Raw genomic sequence first — 16,773 nt, 5'->3', positions numbered from 1 at the left:
CTAATCCCCGTACCTTAGAATATACCCTTTTGGAAATGGGATTTAACAGAGATAATCAAGTCAACATAAGATCATTAGGGTGGACTCTAATCCAAAATGACTGGTGTCCTTATAAAAAGGTGAAATTTGGACACAGAGACAAGCATGCACAGAGGAAAGATTATGGCAAGAGATGCAAGGAGAATGCCATGGAAAGATGGAAATAGAGACTGCAGTTATGCTGCCACAAGCCCAGAAATGTCTGGACCACCAGCAGCTGGAGAGATAACAAAGCATCCTTCCCCTACGGGTTTCAGAAGGAGCATGGGCCTGCTGACACCTTGTTTTAGGACTTCTAACCTCTAGAACTGTGAGACAATGAATTTCCATTGGTGTGAGCCACTCAGTGTGGTATTTTGTTACAGCAGCCCTAGACAGATAATACATTACGTAAAAGACATGAAGATTTGAGAGTAAAACTTGTGGATCCAGTTTACTACTGGCACAGAAGCAAAACTCTTTGGAGGCCAGAAAGGAAGTTTGTGAAGAAGCAAAGGAACCCAAATGAAGGGGGTCTCTGATGTGGCCCCTGCATAGCTTGTTCACCCAGAACTAGGTAACATATTAAAGAGATGAGAAGTTGAAATATTCTAATGTAGCAGAGATTGCGTCTCACCTGTCTGAAGCCCACAGAGCACCTCACGCCCCATGAGATGGAACAGTAGAACAGAGATGGAGGTGTGGGGTGCCTCAGATGTGGAACTTATATCAACCAATTACAGCCCAGCGTGGCCCTGGAAACCTGCTACTTGTGTTTCTGCCTTCCTTCCCCAAGGACAGGAACAAAAGTCACATGAGAGGAAGAGCTGACAAACCTAAGGTAAGTAATGTTTACTAAGAGGGGATGTTGCCATGCAAAATTGGATGGATGCATTTCTGGGACCAAAGGGGAATGTGGGCATGTTGGTAGATGTCTGTGTGGAGGGATTTTGGTGTCCAACGATCATCACCTCAATGGTGCCAAGGATTCTACACCTCACTGGATGCCCACATAGAAAAGTGGGAGGCTGGGGATCATACTCTGCTTTCTCCACACATATAAGTATTCTTAGACTTAAATCAACCCGTGTGAGAAGATGAAAGAGGAAAAATGTACATTGGCTTAGTATAAACTTGAAAGCATTGGGGAAAGCCTCAAGTGACTCAGTCTACCTCTAACTGACTAAATTTATTTTCTGCCATTAGGCAAAATGGGGGCTGGAATGAAAAACTAAGTAAATATCACTCCTTGAGCACATGCCTTGAAAATATGGTACCTGCTATATTTGTCTCTCTTCATTATATGTAAGTTCCTTGATGGCAGGCAGTGTATGTTTTTATCTTTGTCTTTTCAAAGCTAAGATAGCACTAACATATATTAAGGTGCTCTGTCAATATGAATATATTTTAGTTAATGATAAACTTATAAAATTATAGTTGTTTGCTCTAAGGTAAATATCAAAAGTCAAATAAAACGAATAGCATTTTGATTAGCAGTTGAGAAATCTCTTTTAATAAACTGTTAAAAGTCATTTTCATTTGGGGGCGCCTGGGTGGCTCAGATGGTTAAGCGTGTAGCTCTCAGTTTAGGCTCGGATCATAATCTCACAGTTCCTGGGTGTGAGCCCCATGTTGGGTTCTGCGCTGACAGTGCGGAGCCTGATTGGAATTTTCTCTCTCTCTTTCTTTCTCTGTCCCTCCCCCACTGTTTCTCAAAACAAATAAATAAATAAATGAAGTCATTTTCATTTTGCTTATATATTGCCTGCTTCAATGTTCTTATAAACAATGTTTTCTCAAGTACTTTAAAGACATAGATATAATAATACATAACCATTGATTTGAAATATCTCATATAAGATTGTTCCTCACATCATATACACACACACAAAAATAATCCACAGATCTAAGTTATCTAGACCTCAATAAAGTTTAGGATACTTTTCCACATTCAGATATTAATTCTTGTAAATGTCTTACCAAGAGCAACGCAAAAGTCTATCCGTAAATGTGTATTACACAGTTCTTTAAGGAGTCCGATTACTCACTTGGAAAATAATCCAGCCCGTGAGAAGAAAAAGTTTTCAGAAAACCAGCACAGACCACAAAAGAGGTTTTTCCAAAACTCTACATGCAGGGTGTAAGGTAATCTAAAAATCCAAATTTTCAAACAGAAATTTGTAGGTTTTATTTAATTGTACTAGTTTATGAGTGAATAAAGTTTGTGAATTTAGAAAATTTAGAAAAAATATTGGTGAGGTGCAAATAAATGAGTATGGAAAAGAATCTCTGTACATACTCTTATGCAGGAGAGATGTTCTGTTTTACCTGATGATAAAGAATAATGAGGATGTTTTTCCTTTTGCTCAATTTTGTGTGTCTGCCAGTAGATGGCGGTACCATGTTGAGTGCTGTCAGCCTTTTTTTTTTTTTTTTCTTCCCCCCCTCAAAGCTGTTTTCTGATATATGTTGGGTACCATAGAGTGAATCTCAGAACAGGAAGCGGAGGCATAAGCAGAGAGGATTCTGGAAAGGTCTCTTTGTTTTCTTGTCCACAGAGAAAGCAAAGAAAAAAAAACATTGTAATTAATTTGTAGACCTCTGTGGCCAAAAATCTGAACAACTGCAGAGGAAGGCACCTTATACTCTAACCATCTTGGATGCGGGGCTTTGTTATGCTGTGATCTGTGAGGCTCTGTTTTATCAGGTAAGCTGGCAAAACATTTAATTATCTGCACCATAGAATCTAGCCACCAGATCATTTCTCTTTTTTAAAATCATCTTCATGCTGCTATTTTTAACCTAATGCTGTTTTAATGTAAATTACAGCAACCAAAGTCATCATTTGATGTGTAAACTGCTTACTATTCCTTTATCTCTCAAAGGAAATAGAGCCTCTGTCTAGAAATGGTGACTTATGGTAGAGACTAGGCATTACTGATCTCGTGTTTTTGAAACATGCAGATGGTTATGATTCATTGTATTCAAAGAAAATTATTTTTTATTGCACAAAGCTAACCTAATGGTTTTTGTGGCTGTACATCATTTATTTAAATGTCCAGTGTGTTCAGTATTCCAGTGTGTCCAGTATTTCTTAAACATAAATCTATAGTGAAATTGGAACTATCGTCCTTGTGCTGTAGTCTTTTATTTAACAGCTTTGGAGGGGCCATGTGCATAGGGAGCAATAACAATATAGAGGTGTAATAATCTATTTTCAGGGAGGGAAGAAGATAATAAATACTAACCAGTAAAAAGAGATTTAACCTTTTAATAATAAAATCACCCCATATGTTCCATAATATGTTATTTCTTTTATATTTTAATATGTTCATTTTTATATTAAATATTTAATTTTTAATTTATTGACTTAAAAAAGGCTATTATGTTTTCTTGATGAATTCTCTTATAAGCTTGATATATTTCTGTTTATTTTTTTCTCTATAGATTTAATAACTGGTTATTATGATTATTAAATATCAGAGACAGCCACTTGAGCCAAAAGGAATAATTATTTAGTTTATAATATATATATTTATGTAGTTTTCTTTAAAATATTTTATAGCATAACCACAAATACTTCATTTAGTTAGCAATCACATCCTTAGAAGAAGAAGTTATTGGGAGAAAATCTATAGTCATTAATTGAAAGAAGCGTTTTAAATATCATAAAGTTTTTTTTTTAATACAACAGGTGGTGTAATGTAGCATATGAGAACAAAGATAAAGGCATAAGTGCTTGTAGGAATTTGCATGCCAAGATTTCACCGCAACATTCCAAGTAGTGTGTGCCCTATGTGAAATAAAGACCTTTGATTTTAACCTGGGTTTCCAGTTAGTACTGGTCAAAATGGCCTAAAAATAGACATTGAGTATTTAAAAGCAATTGTAATTTCTAATGATATGGGCAAATACTGATTTCTCACTTCACACTTTACACTGAGTAACAAACAATAATACTCCCCCTAAAAACATAAAATAGTGGTTGCCTTAGAGAAAAGCCCTGAGTCTTGTGTATATCAGAAGAACTCCTACCATAGGATATGAAGAAAACTGTTTCTTGGAAAAGGGTTCCCAGAAATGAATGTTAATTGGCTTCGGTGTATTGTATATTCCATGCTTCTCTACAGGTGACTGAATATGAGTAACTTTGTTTTACGTGAACACAGGAGCTGGTCTTGATTGAACTGTTTTACATTTATGAATGGATGCTTATACTTCGGCCCTCAATACAAGCAATTTTTTTTCAGTGTAGTTGTAATAATTTCTTAGTTATTTGTCTACATATGTAGTCACCATGTGAAGAGCAAACGTACACAGAGTTCTTCACAAAATTTGCTCTTTGAAAATTTTTAAAAATAAAACCTGTTTTGATTCAACGATACATCAAGTAAGTTTGGGTATCTTATTCTTTAGAAGAATCTAATAGTGACTTCATTTGTAAGGTCAAGAATAATTTATGTAATTTATGTAATTTATCATGTAGTCGAGATAAACAGGTTGAGCACTGAGCTGGAAGTCTTAGTTTTTGATTCAAGTTCTGCTACAAATAATGAGCTTTATCACCTGAGAAAAGACACCATGTATCACTGACGTGCATTTTCCTTGCCTGTAGGGTTATTAGAATCAAAAATATATGAGGACACTTTTTGTTTATCTGGATTTTTGCCAATTTATTTCTCAGCTTAACTGTAATATGATACATCCTCAACTCTTACTGAGTTGTATATTACCACTAATGGTGCATTAAACCTGGAGATAGAAAAATAGAGGAATAGAGATGTTTTAAAGGTCCTTGGTCACTTCCTTCTGTGGTGGAAATGACTAGGAAACAATATGGAGAAGTGGGGAAGAGCAAGGGCTGGTGGACTGAATCTTAGTTCCACTGTTAAATGACAAAGTATTTAAACTTTATAAGCCTCTCTACATCATCTATAAAATAGGAATGATGACTATGCTGCAGGATTGTGTAAATAAATAACATCTGTTCAGTGCTTATTATATATCCTGGGACATGATTGAATGCCTACCCTTCCCTCTTCCCCTGTTCCCCATTAATAATGATGGTGATATAATATCTTCCACCACAACAGGAAGAACTGAATGAAACCGCCAAGAAATTCTGTAGTTAAAAGTGATAATTCTCATCCTAGAAGAGTGCCCTTGCTGAAACAACAACAACGACGACAACAACAACAACAAATGTGCTCCTTGTAATAATATTGATTAGTGCTAACATCCGGGGCATTTCCTGGGAGTTTAAAGAACTCTCATAATACCTTCTAGAAGACCATTCTTTTGTACAATGATATATTATCATGGACTCTACTTTAAAGACTTTCTTCTTTTTAACACAATAGGGCCAAGGGGCTTTATTTCACTTGCGCATTAACAGATATACTTATCAGACAAAAGATCTCTATAAAGATTCACAAAGAAAATTTAGGTTTCACCAAGAACATTTAAATACCAAATAATTTGTACTATAGCCATCAAATTACAAAGTCTAAATCCCAGAAACGACCATAGATGTTGGCTTTGTGATCAACTTACAAATCTCTACTGCTTAAATCTTATTAATGATACAATAAAAGGTGGAGAGGCAAATTGTGCCTGATGAAATTGTAGGCATACTGCAAAATCCCTACTTCCCTCCAAAGGTTTTCTCTACGTGCAGTTTTGTGCTCTTGACAGCTCATCAAGATCAGCTACTGGGATCTTAGGGAGCTATGGCTGGGATGTGCTTTCAGCACCCCAGGCCTCCTAATCCTGCCCTTCAACCACCCCTGGGCCTCTTTAAACTGACTCAAGTAACTGCACTGTCATTTTCATCTTCATGGCAGCCAAGATGACTTAATGGGCTCATGACTGGGCAGATGTGAGAAGTTCGGGAGGCTTAAAGATACGAGGGGAAGGTTTTTCAGTTACACAGTGCTGTGCTTGGAATTTGTTGGTAGTCCATCTTCCTTGAAACTAGGTAACTCCAGCTTTTGTGATTCCTTATATTTAGGGTTGAAATTAGCTGAAAGCAGTCATAAGTAAAAGAATATGAAGATAAATGCTTTCTTTTCCATTAAAGAATGAACATGTGGCTAGACAGTCAAATTTCTTTGCATGAGTGGCTGTACAGATTACTTTTTCTCATTATCATTCATGTATAGGAACATTGTGAACTCACTGAAGGTTGGGAATTAGTATTTTGTTTGTCACCTAAAAACGTATTATTCATTCTATCTTAATATTCATGGTTGATTTACAAGTTTCCAAAACTATGAAGATTAATCACCTACCTGCCCCTGAAGTATAATTTAATATTAACAGTACACTTCTGCACTTTTAGGATCTGTTTTAAATTTTGATTAATTTCAATTCTAAATTATCTTTGTTTCCACTTGAATTTTACCCCATAAGCAACTTTAATGGCACTTCACCATAGAACCTGGTATCTGAACTATTACTTCTTAAGGTAGACTCTTGTCTGAGGTGATTATAAAATTTGGGAAGGATAAAATCCAATTGTATTGTTGCTTGTGTTGCAAGGTCATATATTTATCTTTGATTAGGAAGCTACTTTTTAGTTCAGTTTTACCTGATGATAGTTTTCACTCTGTGGTAACTTTTAATGGGATATAACGAGTGTAGATGCCTATTTCAGAGCAGACTAGTGTTAATTTTACTTGATAATATGGCAATAAAGAAAATGTGGCTCTCCTATTATGCAAAGACATGCTTTGTTCTATGAACTGCCTGACAAGTATCAACTCTTTGGGTGCCTAACACTTGAATCTATATCCAGACATATAATTAGCCACAGTAGAAGAATTCTTCAAAACTTATATGAATGCTTATTGGATACCACAAGCTTTAAGGTGCCTTATTTATTGATTGATTTTTTTTTATACTCTACCTCTTTTCTTCAGAATTTGAAGTGATAAAGGACCTTATAGAAAGAATTTTAAAGACATTTCTTCCCAAGATATATGAATAGAGAAAAACTGCAAAGTAACTTATATACAAGTTTACAATATTTTACATATATATATGTATATATATACACACACACACAAATACAGTGCATATGCTAGGTGGTGGTTTGTAGAAGATAATTCTCAGAGGTTGTTTCAGTTCAGAGAAATCTTTTAAAAGTCTGGAGTTATTTCTGTAATAATTGAATTAGGTTTTCATCCTTTTGGAGACTGCATATAGGGAGCCCTTCATGTGATTAAGCTCTGTGCTGGCACAAAGTGAAAGAAATGATGGTGCTTAAATTATTAAACAGTGGTTGAATATTGTTTTATTCAATGGGTGAATTCAAAGATGGGAAGTCACTCTTTAAATAACTTTGGCCATTTTCTGCCAAGAAGCTTACTTTGGGGAATTTTAATCTCTTAATATTTAGAATATACTTTATTCTTACTTGGGTTGTACAGAACACTGTGTCCTTTTCCTTTCCCAAGAGATATGACTGAAATAATTCACCAAATCCCAGTTTTTACTCCTAAGTGACATTGTGCTTCTGATCTATAATCCAAAATATTCTTGCATAGGTCTTAACAAAACACATTTTAAGGGCTTACGCCTCTATTTAAGAACCAGTCACCTGTTTGTTAGTTTCTCTGTCTCCTCGGTGTTTTTGCTTGTGGCATTCATTTTCCTCTTTGTAAATTATTTCTATTCTACCTAAACAAAGTATTGAGCATTTTCTTTTCATGGAACTTACATCATGGCTAGAAATAATCTTACAAATAAATTCTTAAGGAAACAAACCCAAACTTCTACATGGGCAAAATGGATAAGAAGAGGAGTGAAGTCAGCCAGGTTAGAAGTAAGGAACTGGACAGCCCATACCCTTTACAAAGAGGGGAAACTCCATCTTAGGGCTAGGAGACTGTTGAATCAGACGATTTCTCCAAAGAAGCTAAAAAATCCAGATTTTTTTTTTTTAGAATTATCTCTTTTGTTAAACGTTGGCATCTATTTCAAATTATTTATAATACTAGATAGATTCAACAAAACATACCTACAGGCAGGATATGGCCAAAAGAGTTTGGCTGGGTTTTTTTTTCCTTTTGCCAATCCAACCAGTATTTTTACCAGTGAGGGAAAATAAACCTGATGGAGAGGAAATGGCTTGACTGGATTTCGAGGCACAGCCACAATAACACATTTCTTATCTACTATTCCAGGCCTCCACCAACTGCCTGTGATTTTCCTACTACATTCATTTCAAATCCTTGAATGTTCTATACATTACCTCCCATATATCTGTTTTTCCTACTGATATTTATATCACCAAATTTTAATCATCACAGATCCTTCTTACCCCCTTTTTTGTTGCTATTAGTGCTTTCCTTACTGTCACTATCATGTTACTGATATGATAGTTTATGCCCTGTTCTGAAACTATTAAAATTTGTCTTTACATTACAACTCAAAAATAGATCCTTTAGCTGTGAAATGGTAAAAATATTATTAATAGGATATTTACATGTCCTTGAGTCCCATATGGCCTCAAAGTTCTAAAATGTCTTATCAAATTATCTTTAATAATAGTCAATAATGATTACAGCTCAAGTAAATCCATTCTTATATTATTTTTCAACAATCGTGTTGGGGTCCACTATCAATCTTTATATATGTATACCAAAATTTAAAGTGTATTATTACATCAACATTGGAAGAACAGACAAAAGTATAATTTACAATCATATCGCATTCTCTTTCATGGACATAAAAATCTGGTAGTATTAGATAAGAATACACCTCAGATACATGCACTTGGAATGAGAACTTCTTGTCCAGTAAATGGGAAATCAGGGGGACAAAAGCGCAAAATGAGAAATGAAAAAAAATTAGATTTTTAAAAACTCACTAATAAAAATGACAGAGGAAAAGAACACTTGAAGGGAAATAGATACGTAAACATCCTGAGAGAAAACAGAGGTACAACATGATAAGCTTTAGTTGCACACTGGAATCACCTGGGAAGCTTAAAAAAGAGCAATGCCAGCTCCACTTTAGATCAATTCAATTAGACTCTCTGGGGCTGAGTCTGGGTATCAGTGTTTATTTAAAAGCTCTGCAAGTATAGTTCAAATATGTGGCCAGCCTTGAAACCAGCTGACTGAAGGAAGGCAGAGAAAAATAAGAGAAGCTAATGAAAGGTTGGCTAGCGAAGTAAAAGCTGAGAAATGACTTTCAAAATTCTAGTAAGTGGATGTGTGTTCAGTAAAGAGACACACAAATGCTTAGGAAAATAACAACAACAAAAGAAAATATATTCCTGTCCATTTCTTCCTTGGTTAAAAAGGCTGCTATTTATTCCATATGTTTAAGCAGTTTTATATTTCAAATTGTTAATTTCCTACCCTTCCTTCTATCTGAAAGTTGACCCAGCTGCTGGCTATGGTATATTGTGCAAACTAACAATACAAACAATTGTGCACACTCAGAAATAAGCATCCACGAGCTGCAATTTGTACAACCAGACATTTCGCTCTCTTTTTATTCTGTACCTCGTAAATTGCTCCTTTGAAAATTAAGCCCTCAATAATCGAATAAGAGTTTCTGTTGAAAGATACTCTTTGAATGTCCAGGTCATCCAACTGGAAACAAAACATTGATTTCTAATTTCTGAAACTGCAATTGTGGTAGATTCAGAGGGAAGGCAGACCTGTAAACCAACAAATTTCTTAAGGCCAAATGCATTTAAAAGTGTATTTTCAGAAAGTGATATTTATGAGAAAGAAATGAATTAATCTAATAGCTAAGCGGAATTAATAATGAATTGCATTTCTTAAAAGGAATTCCATTACCAAGATGAGTCAGCTTTTTCAACTCTTTAAGGAGACATTTACTGGGTTAACACCCCAGTTGCTTTTTATGTCGTTTTCCAGCAGTCCTTTCCACAGCTGGGAGGAGACTGCGGTAGCCATTAATAAAACAATCTTCTATGTGCTTCAGGACAAATTATATCCTAAAGTCTTTCCTCTAGATAAGTATCACTTAATATTACTACTTAAGTATGTTTTCTTCACAACTCCTACCGTTCTGTCAATCTGGTCAGTAAAATTACCACCCGATAGGAAAGATCTGTTAAATCTCAGGTTGAGAATATCCGTATTTTGAAGCAGGGGGCTGGTGCTTCTATGGCAAACAGAAGAAATACAATATTTTGTTTGAGGCTCGATTTATGACGGATGTATGTAAAACCATGCTTGGGTCCTTAAACTGGGAATGGATCATTTACTTAAAAATAATCAACATCCTACCTTTCCACACAAAATACTTGGGGTTAGCCAACAATGAAAATGTAAAAAAATAAACCAGTGAAGTGTTGATAGGAATTAAAGCCTGAACCAGAGAAGAAATATTTTGCAAAGAAGGGTCACCTAAATTATTCAGTGAGTATAGAGAGTGAAAAATTTATTGTTGATATAAACATTCTCTCTACCAACATGGTGACAAGTGTGATAACTAACCTGATTCTTTGGGGAAAACCATTCCAAGTTGTCATTCAAAAGCAATTAGATCAATTGAAAAGGGAAAGGGTAATGCTCAGGAATAAATGAAAAGTGGCACAGCACATCAAATCACGATGCAGATCTCTATGCAAATTAACACAAAAGAGTTAAGCTCCACCACCAAAGCCACAAAAGTGAGCTCTTTCTTATACTTTTGTTGGACATGTTGTTTGCCAGGTGTCCTAAAATTATTCTGAGTCATTGTAAGGCACATCTCTTTTAAACATCCATTAAGTGCACAATAGTGGTGCCACGTCTCCAGCACCCCTCTCTGAGACTAATTTAATCATAAAATAATACACACTTTTTCAACAGTCCATATCCCTCAAGAAAGCTTAATTTAGAGACTTTTATGTGTGAGAAAATATTTTCTACTTATTCTCTTAAATTCTTCCGGAATAAAAGGTTTCGGGGCTAAATATTTAAAGCTGAAAAAGGCACACTTGATGTGGTAACTCTTCGTATTTTTCCAATCAAAATTTTTTGTTAGCCTGAAAGAATAAAGTCTATTAATTTTTTAAAGGGGGGGGGGTCACTTGAAGAAGGAGTGCATTCAATGCTCAATATTGCCGAAGCAATTTTATCAGAATCCTCAATTACCCAAATCCTTGAGGAGACATTTCGGGTGGCACGCTTGAAACATTGCAGGAATGCCACAGATTCCAGTTCTTTCTAGCATCTTTCTAGCATCTTTTCCCTTTAGCTTTTACATTTCTCCTCACGATCGCTTCCCTCTGTTAGCCAGGGGCTCACTTGCTAGATCGGCCATCCTGGGTAGAGCCAGGATAGACAGGCGACACCAGTCTTGGCTCTCGTGAGCAAGCTGGTTGCTGCAAATCCTTTCCTGAAATAAAGTCGTGCATCACATGTAATTTTTTCTTACCTGAGGCATTCTGGTTGTCTTTAGCCTCGAAGGAATTGAGCATTGAACAGCATCCTTCCTGCCTTTACATGCAGAGACCTTCCACTGTGTGTTCCTGCTATAGTGAGTGGCATCACTGACACCTAAATCAGGGCGGTGCACCCAGGCCCTTGCTCTAATTTTTGGTGCCAATGATGTGCTTAGTGGCTGGAAAGGTGAAAAAAACAAACACTGACTTTTTGGGTCCTGAATTCAGATCCTAGGAGAAATATTTTCAGCTTTTCTGGCTTTAAAAGACCCTATTTTTGTGGCAGGGATGGTGGTGGTGAGGCTGGGGGTGGGGGGAACTTAGCCAAGTGACTTGTCATATTTCACTGAAAATTAGACATAGTTTTGTGAGGTTTTTTTTAAACCTGCTATTTGTGTAGAATTCCCCAGATGAGAAGACTTTTCATATTACCATTTCATGAAGAAATCATGTATACAGGATTGAATATGTAGAGTTAGAAAGGATTTGAGGGATCGTTCTTTTCAGCAACCAACCTTCCAGCTGTGCTCTAGTCAAGGCATTCATAGTATTTATTCATCAAAAAAACATTGTTTAAATCTGAGCAAGTCCCAAGTTCACTAAAGTATTCTGAAGATGAAGGTGGCCTCTAGTAAGTATAGCACAGCCTAGCTCAGTTACATGATTGGTCCAGTATGCAGTGGTCCTTGTTGCTCAGAGTAGAAGACTATTGTTGTACCCATCATTCAATTCTCCCAGAAGTTGTGGATGTTGGAGTGTGTCTGGTACAGAGTCCCAGAGTCTGGATACGGGAACTAGAGTTTTAGAGACAAAAAAGGCACTACAAATGAGCTAGTCAATTTTCCTCCTCTCCCTCTTGTTTACAGATGTGGACAATGAACACCTAAGATGTTGAGTGTTCAATATGTCACAACAACTGATGGCAAACACTAGCCTAAAATACAGGTTACCTGAATGGCAGGCTCCATTTGTCTCCTGTTTTCCTCCCTCTCTTCCTTACCTTTTCATTAAATCTTTTTTTCTAAAAAGATAGAGCAGGGCAAACTTATCCATTATGTTACACTGTCTTCTGTGGCACTATGTCAGGGTGATCAGAGTGCATGGCACTATAATCATCTATTTGTGGGGCATGCTTAGTAGAGAAGCTCCCTCACGTGGCCGGGTCCTCACTGGTGAAGAATCACGTGACAGCTGAACCTCAGCCCCATCTAAATCAAACACCAATTCCACTAGAACTGATTGGAAGGGAGTGATTACAGCCTCTCTGTTCCAGGCTAGATAAATCTTAAACCTCTTAATTATAAACCTCAAAGGAATTCAGGTTATATTTGAGGAAGAAAGCATTGCCATCTCGAAGTAATGCAAGTTGTTGTTTTTTTGTGGTTTGTTCTTGTTTTGTTTTGTTTCTGTGCCTCAGATTGCTTTCTTTAATGCTTGTCCTCTTTTAGCACAGAGGGAAGGGACCATTAATTTTCCTTCCCCCACCTTTTTAAAAACTTTGATTTTAGTTAGTTAACATACAGTGCAATATTGGCTTCAGGAGTAGAATTCAATGATTCATCACTTATATACTATACCTAGTGCTCATCACAAGTGCCCTCTTTAATATACATCACCCATCTAGCCCATCCCCAACACATCTCCGTCCATCTGTCTCAGTTTATTCTCCATCACCAAGAGCCTCTTGTGGTTTGTTTCCCTCTCTTTTCTTTTTCCCTCACTTCCTATATGTTCACCTGTTTTGTTTCGTATATTCCACATATGAGTGAAATCATATGGTATTTGTCTTTCTCTGACTGATTTATTTCACTTGGCATAATACATTATAGCTCTACCCACATCATTGCAAATGGCAAGATTTCATTCTTTTTGATGGTTGAGTAATATTCCATTATATATACACCATATCTTCTTTATCCATCATCAGTTGATAGACCTTTGGGCTCTCTCTGTAGCTTGGCTATTATTGATAATGCTGCTGTAAACATTAGGGTGCATGCACCCCTTTTGAATCTGTATTTTTGTATCCTTTGGGTAAAAACCTAATAGTGCAATTCCTAGATCATAGGATAGTTCTATTTTTAATTTCTTGAGGAACCTACAGAAACAGTAGTTCTCCAGGGTGGCTGCACCAGTTTGCATTCTCATAAACAGTGCAAGAGAGTTCCCCTTTCTCTGCATCCTTGCCAGCACCTGTTGTTTCTTGCGTTGTTAATTTTAGCCATTCTGACAGGTATGGGGTACAATCTCATTGCGGTTTTGGTTTGTATTTTCCTGATGATGAGTAATGTTGAGCATCTTTTCATGTGAGTGTTAGCCATCTAGATGTCTTCTTAGAAAAGTTTCTATTCATGTCTTCTGCCCATTTCTTAACTGGGTTATTTGTTTTTTGGGTGCTGAGTTTGACAATTTTATAGATTGTAGATATAAATTCTTTATCAGATACATCATTTGCAAGTATCTTCTCCCATTTCACAGGTTGCTTTCTAGTTTTGTTGATTGTTTCCCTCGCTGTGTAGAAGTTTTTATCTTGAAGATGTCCCAATAGTTCATTTTTGCTTTTGTTTCCCTTTCCTCCGGAAATGTATGTAGTAAGAAGTTGCTATGGCTCATGTCAAAGAAGTTGCTGCCTATGTTCTCCAGGATTTTGATGGTTTCCTGTCTCATATTCAGGTCTTTCATTCTTTTGAATTTATTTTTGTGTGTTGTGTAAGAAAGTGGTCCAGTTTCATTCTTCTGCATGTCGCCATCCAGTCTTCCCAACACTATTTGTTGAAGAGACTGTCTTTTTTCCATTGGATATTCTTTCCTGATTTGTTGATGATTAATTGACCATACAGTTGTGGCTCCATTTTTGGATTTTCTATTCTGTTCCATTAATGTATGTGTCTGTTTTTGTGCCAGTACCATACTGTCTTGATGACTACAGCTTTGTAATATAGCGTGAAATTCAGAATCATCATGCCTCCAGTTTTTTTTTCCCTTCCCAGAACTGCTTTGGCTATTCAGGATCTTTTGTGGTTCCATACAAATTTTAGGATGTAGCTCTGCAAAAAAAAGTGCTGGTGTTATTTTCATAGGGATTGCATTAAATGTGTAGATGGCTATGGGTAGTATAGACATTTTAGCAATGTTTGTTCTTCTAATCCATGAGCATGAAATGCTTTTCCATTTTTTTGTGTCCTCTTCAGTTTCCTTCATAAGTGTTCTGTAGTTTTCAGTGTTGATCTTTTACCTCTTTAGTCAGGATTATTTCTAGGTATCTTATTGTTTTGGTGCAATTGCAAATGGGATTGATCCCTTGATTTCTTTTTCTCCTGCTTTGTTTTGTTGTATAGAAATGCAACAGACTTTTGCACATTGATTTTATATCCTGCAGCTTTGCTGAATTCATGTGTTAGTTCTAGCAATTTTTTGGTGGAATCATTTGGGTTTTCTACATGGGAGTATCATGTCATCTTCAAATAGTGAAAATTTGACTTTTTCCTTGCCGATTTGGAGGCTTTTTATTTCTTTTTGTTGTCTGATTGCAGAGGCTAAGACTTCCAGTACTATGTTAAGTAGTAATGGTGAGAGTGGACATCTTTGTCTTGTTACTGGCCATAGGGGAAAGGCTCTCAGTTTTCCCCATTGAGGATGATATTAGCTGTGAGTCTTTCATATGTGGCCTTCATGATGTTGAGGTATGCTCCATCTATCCGTACTTTGTTAAGGGTTTTTATCAAGAATGGATGTCGTATTTTGTCAAATGGTTTTTCTGCATCTAAGTAACACAAGTTGTACCTCAGGATCCCAGTTCTAAAGTTCCCTCAGGTTGCCAAGTGAAAAAGGCAATCAACTCTCAACACTCGGTTGTGAAAACAGTGTGCTGTCATTTTGATTACAGTCAGTAAACAGTCTGTGGTTGCCTGGAAAGAAACTGCCTAAAGCACACGGCACCAGCAGCAGTAGGAGAAATGTGGCTGAGGACACTCACAGGGAGGGCTGTCTGTAATGGCTGAAGCAGCACTGAGGTTATAGTAGGAGTATGGATCAAGGATTATATCGCTGTTTGCTTTCTGTTTGCCATGCTGCCAATTTGCCTCAAAATAGAAAGCTTTCTATAATTCTGTTGTATTCAGATTTAAATGTGGTTTCCACTCCAGAAACACATGTGCGTGCAGGCACACACCCCCACACACAGAATGTTTGCTTATGGACCAAATAAGTTTTTCACTATATTGTTGCTTGGTCCCAAATCCTGTGACTTAGGACAAAAATAACAATCTGACCAAGTAAAATAGAAAAATTATCCATCCAGAGAGAGCCCCCCCCCTCACTTTTTGAGCATCTCAGAATAGGGGATTGTCCCCCTTTCTAATTCCTGTGTTTGTTTAGGTGTTTGACCATTTGGAGGAGGGTGAGAGGGTAGTGTAATTGTATATATCAGAGCAGCCCTATTCAATAGAAATATAATGAGACCCCTATATGTACTTTGAAATTTTCTAGATGCTAAAAAAAGAAAAAATAAACAAGTGAAATTAATGTTATTGATGCTATGTTTTTTAAAGCCAACATACTCCAAATATCATCATTTCAAATTTTGGCACTAGCCACATTTTAAATGCTCAACTCCTACATCTGGCTTGTGGCTACCACATTGGACAGGGCACTTATAAAATTTGTTTTAGGTAATTGTATTCAATAATTATCTAATAACTGCCTGCTTACTGTGGTGGCTAGTCAGTAAAATCCCATCCTCCAGGACTTTAGCAGTAAATGTAGAAGCAATAAGGCACAACCTTAAGAACAACAAATGATAGAATATTATAATTATTATATGAATTTTAAAGACAATATGTGTGTGCTATGGGAGTTTAGAGGAATGCAAAATCACTTCTAACTTTAGAGTGTAGGTAGGATCTTAACAAGCAATGATTGGTGGTCAATGATATTTCAGGCACAAGGAATGTTTTTGATGTCCAGAGGCCAGAGACTGGAGACTTTCAGGGAATGGCAAATAGATCAGTTTGACATATATGTAGGTAAGTATGTAAGATGAAACTGCAGAAGCAGATGGCAAAATAGTTTTAGAGAGAGAGTTTGATTACTTTTTCTAAAACAAAAAACAAAAAACGAACAACCACTTGATTTGATGGCACCATTTACTGGCCATGCAATCTTGGCCAAGTTACTTATCCTCTCTGGACCTTATAGTTCCTTGATCTGAAAAATGAGGACAATAACCACATTTATCTCACAGGGTTATTGTAAAGATTAAGTGAGCTGATCAGTGCCTATTGCATAGCAAGTGCTTAGTTAATGTTCTATATAATCATTATTATTACGCCTCTACAATATTG

General features: G+C 36.5%; 1 protein-coding gene across 1 annotated transcript in view; it reads left to right on the top strand.

Annotated features, from left to right (window-relative positions):
• Positions 1-2,495: 2,495 nt before the first annotated feature.
• The window catches only part of SCN3A (sodium voltage-gated channel alpha subunit 3), a 115,951-nt gene continuing 101,673 nt past the window's right edge, over positions 2,496-16,773 (top strand). Inside the window, 1 exon segment of the mRNA XM_043576930.1 lies at positions 2,496-2,725. The gene's annotated coding sequence lies outside the window, so the exon portion shown is untranslated.

Source organism: Prionailurus bengalensis, chromosome C1 (genome assembly GCF_016509475.1).
Source record: "Prionailurus bengalensis isolate Pbe53 chromosome C1, Fcat_Pben_1.1_paternal_pri, whole genome shotgun sequence".
Taxonomy (NCBI): domain Eukaryota; kingdom Metazoa; phylum Chordata; class Mammalia; order Carnivora; family Felidae; genus Prionailurus; species Prionailurus bengalensis.
This window is presented reverse-complemented; position numbering and strand designations above follow the sequence as displayed.